Here is a 4,982-nt window from a genome sequence, read left to right on the forward strand (position 1 = left end):
CTCTTGACAGTGTGTTTAGTGGATGGATAATACGTATTTCTCTTTGCCACTCCCAGATTCCAAGTTCCCTGCCTTTTGGCCCACCTCACCACAAAAGCTCCATAGTTTATTAATGTAAGTTTGAGTGGATGCTTCTTGGGGGAAACTGCAGGACTTAATGGAAATGTCTCAGAAAGGAATGAGAACGTCTCAGGAGTTCTGTGATGGAATTTGATCTGTTGTTCTGTTAATGCTGATGGAAAGAAACTTACAGCGCTTAATAAAAGTCTATTCTTTTAGTTTAAAAAACGCAAAATGATTTTGAGTGTGTGAAGTTTGATTTATTCTCCCATCTCTGGTCCCTTTCTACAAATGGAAAATCTTATTTTCTCAATATAGAAGCATTACACAGAGATTGAATAGTCTGGAGAGTGTTGGGGCAAGAGCCCCTATGTGTGAAGAACATATTTGGCTTCCTGGTTAACTTCTTTATTTTGATGTCCCAAAAGCACCTTTGACTCAGCATTTTCCAAACTGAACCCATCCTTCCTTCTGGAAGTCGGTTTATCTCCAAACTAGACTGTGGGATATTAACCTAGACTCATGACTTTCCCTTATTTTTCAATTTTAATTTGTGACAAAATCTATTGGTCACACTCAGCTAGATCACTCATCATTTCTGTTGTCAGCCCTGTGGCTTAGTCCAACCTTCATCACACACCATCCATATAGTTGCAGGTGTTCCACCTTCTTCCTCCTAACCAGATCATTGTAAGCAATATTTTGTGTCTAAGCAAATGTACCTTTTCTTTTTTATTGGGGAGGGGGGGGAGCGTTTCGAGACAGGGTTTCTCTGTGTAGCCTTAGCTATCCTGGAACTCACTCTGTAGACCAACCTGGCCTCGAACTCAGAAATCCGCTTGCCTCTGCCTCCCAAGTGCTGGGATTAAAGGTGTGTGCCACCATCGCCCGGCCAAATGTACCTTTTCTGCTTTAAAGGGCCTATATATGTTTTAAGTTTGTAAAGGGTTCTATGGCAATAGAAAGTTGAGGACCACTGCTTTACTCTATCATGCTAGCAATATTCCAGATTAATATATCCTGGGACTGGAGAAGTGGTTCAATGGATAAGAGCACTTGTTGTTCTTGCAGAGGACCTGGGTTCAGTTCTCAGCACCCACATGTTGGTTCATAACCATCTGTGATTCCAGTACCAGGGGATTAGAGTCCTTCTTCTGACCTCCGAAGGCACCACAAAGCATACATTTCAGTACACAGATATACAAGTAGGCAAAACACAGAATAAAATAAATAAATCTAAAAAATAATAAAAACAAAAAAAAATCCATCTAATGTACTGCACAGAAAGCTTCCATGGCTCTTCCGTTATCTGGCTGATCCCTGACTACTTTTCTAGCACACTTTCCTTTCTTCCCTGTTCCACTCTGGTGAGAATAAAGTTTATTCCCCATCAATTAAGTTGTTAATACCTACCTGTTGAATCACAAGAATTTTCCTGGAAAGACACAATACAGATAGGGAGTTCATAATAGACCATAGTATGGATATCACCAAAATCCAACTCAATGAACCAAGAGTTTTATTTGGGTTACTTACAGGAATATAAGTGACTGGTTACTTACAGGAACAGAAATGATTCAAAGACACCTACATCACCAAAGCCCACGTCAGCATGGGGGATAGCTCACAAAAGCTGAGGATCTGGAACTCACTGCACAGCCTGCAGGCAGCCCAACAGGTTGGAGAGTGACCTTTCAAAGTGACTCTGGTCTAAACCTCTTCCAGGCAGCTCAGCTGGTCTCTGCTTCTTCCAGGCAGCCTATGTGGTCTCAGTCTTTGCAGCTTATCTGAGAGGGACACTTGCTGTCTTTATTGCACTCAAAACACCCATATGTATAAAAAACTTAACTAAATTGTTTTTTTGAGGATGGAGAGAGATGGCTCAGCAGTTCATAGCACTTGCTGCTCTTTCAGAGGACCCAGGATTTGGTTTCCAGCATGCAAGAGGGTGTCTCGCAACTGCCTGTAACCCCAGCTCTACTGGATCCCATACTCTCCCAGCCTCTGCAGGAACCCACACTCACTTGCACATACCCAGATATACATACGTACACAATTTAAAATGAATTCTTAAAAAAAAAAACAATTAAGCGTTGGGGCGCTGGCTTGATGGGTCAGCAGTTAAGAGCACTTACTGTTCTTGCAGAAGACACAGGTTTGGTTCCCAGCACCCACATGGCACTGCTCATAATCATAACTAAAGTTTCAGGGATCTAGTGCCACCTTCTGATCTCTGTGGACACCAGGCACGTGTGCAGGCAAAATACTCAAATATGTAAAAAAAAAAAAAAAAAAAAAAAAAAAAAAAAAAAAAAAAAAAAAAAAAATCCTTTTTAAATTGGGATTGGTGGAGCAGGGAGCACTGTCATCTTTGAGCAATAGAGAGGTCTTAGATAGAGCCTGAAGCCAAGATTCTATCTAGGTCATCCTTACTACTATTGCTGAATGATACAGGGTTGTTCTCCCCAACTACTCTGTGCCTTGTATGTACAAATTATAAAAAGATTGTAGCTGAACTTAAGGGGGAGGATTAGAGGCCTACTAAAGCTTGTGAACACTTTATCTTTAAATGAAAGTTATTGTTTATATCATACTTTGTTTTGTATATGTTCTTTATAATAGCTATAGAGCTATCTTTTCCTAGTCTTTCATTTTTGGGTGTTGAGCCTCAGAATTTCACAGTAAGAAATCTTTGGCATTTGGCTTTTAAAAGTTACTATCTATTTAGGACCTGTTATGTACTGAGCATAGGGCTGAGGCCTTGAAAATTATCTCTAATCTTCACACGACTCTACAAAGTAAGTCCATCTCTACTTTACACATGAGCAAAAACGTTCAATTATACCCTAACTTCAGACCCAGCTAACAAGTAATAAAAGCAGGCTTGTAAATCTAACTCTGTTTTGACTTAATATTTCTGAATGGCCAAAGGCACCTACTATATTTGACTAATATATTTCTGCTTACTTGGTTATTCTTTCATCTCATTGAAATTAAGTCCAGATTATTCCATTGGGCACCTGCTCCCTCCTATCTCAGAGACAGAAATGACTTAATCATCAGTCTGAGCCACCAAGCAGGCAGCATACACTAGCAGGTCGCAGGCCCCTGACACATATACAGCAGAGGACTGCCTGGTCTGGCCTCAGTGAGAGAAGATGTACCTAACCCTCCAGAGACTTGAGGCCCCAGGGAGCGGGGAGGTCTGCTGGGGTGGGATAGGGGACATCCTTTTGGAGACAGGGGTGAGGATGGGATGAGGAACAGTCAGAGGACAAAACAGGAGGGGGAATAACAACTGGACTGTAAAAAAAAGACAATAATAATAATAATGATGATGATGATGATGATGATGATGATGATGATGATGATGATAGTAGTAGTAGTAGTAGTAGTAGTAGTCGTAATAGTAGTAGAAAAAAGATAAAAATAAGGCTAAAAAAAGAATATAATGATGACCCCTTCTTTCTTTCCCAGCTGAGGGGCAAAGGATCTTCATTTGCTCAGGGTTACCTATCCTATTTTGACCAATACATTCTGGTAGTGCCTGACATACAACAGCCTCAATAAATGTAGTTGGTGGTGTGGTTTTGATGAAAGACTCTGTATTCCCAGAATCCTTCTGTTCCTATAATTGAGCATCAGTCTTCTGTTTGAATGTACTTAAACAGTGACCAAAGATGACCAGTGTGTTTTAGTCATCAAGCCCAAGGTTTCCAGACAGGCCTCATTTAATTTAATCACAATCCATTTCCTCAAACGCTAGCTTCCTTGATATCTCACCTTCTCTTTCTAGTTGGTTCAGTTAGTTGTTAGTTTCTTGCTTTGTTTTGTTCTGTTCTGCTTTGTTTTTGAGGCAGGGTCTTATTCTATAGCACAAGGTGGCCTGGAATTTATGATAGATAAAGCTAGCTTCAAACTTGTAGTAATCTGTATGCCTTGGCCTCCCAAGTGCTGAGATTATAAATATGTGCCAGCATGACTGGCTTTGAACTTTATTTTTCTTTCTGGTGTTTGTTGTTGGTTTGTTTGATTGAATAATTGTTTTGAGATTGAGTCTCATATATATATCCAGGCTGGCCAGAGACTCCTGCATGGTCTTACTGCCTTTTTCTCCTGAGTGCTGAGATTACAGACCTATGCTTATTTCTTGTTTGCTTTTAAAATAGTATTGTGACACATGTAATTATATCTTAATACTGTTTTATTTTACTTTATTTTCAATTTTAAGTGTGATTTTTTGTCACCCTTTGAAACGTTCTTTTAAAACTCAACCTGCTTTCTATAACGCTCAGATGTGTTCTTCCATGTAGTTATAGTTAATTTTCATTTCTGTATAGTAGCCTACAACTTTAACAGTAATACTCTTGAGGTAGAGGCAGGTGGGTCCCTGTGAGTTTGAGGTCATCCTGATCTACATAATGAGATCCTATCTCAAAATAAAAAAAGACAAAAACAAAAATAAAGAAGCCTCTTTGGTTTAAGACAAACAACAGTAGGGGGCTGAGTAGTTTAAAACAGCAACAGTAGGGGGCTGGAGAGATGGCTCAGCAGGTAAGAGCACTGACTGCTCTTTCAGAGGTCCTGAGTTCAAATCCCAGCAACCACATGGTGGCTCACAACCATTTGTAATGGGATCTGATGCCCTCTTCTGGTGTGTCTGAAGACAGCTAAAATTTGCTCATATAAATAAAGTAAATAAATCTGTTTTTAAAAATTAATAAATAAATCTTAGGGATAAAAAGGTTCACACCAAGATCCATGGCCCAACTAGCTAGAGGTAGTTAACTGAGTTCACAGTCCGGTTGAGTAGTGTCCAAAGTGCTGTCCAAGTCCTGTATCCAAAGTGCATGTCGCCAGGCAGTGGTGGCGCACGCCTTTAATCCCAGCACTTGGGAGGCAGAGACAGGCGGATTTCTGAG

This window comes from Mastomys coucha, chromosome X, assembly GCF_008632895.1.
Source record: "Mastomys coucha isolate ucsf_1 chromosome X, UCSF_Mcou_1, whole genome shotgun sequence".
Classification (NCBI taxonomy): domain Eukaryota; kingdom Metazoa; phylum Chordata; class Mammalia; order Rodentia; family Muridae; genus Mastomys; species Mastomys coucha.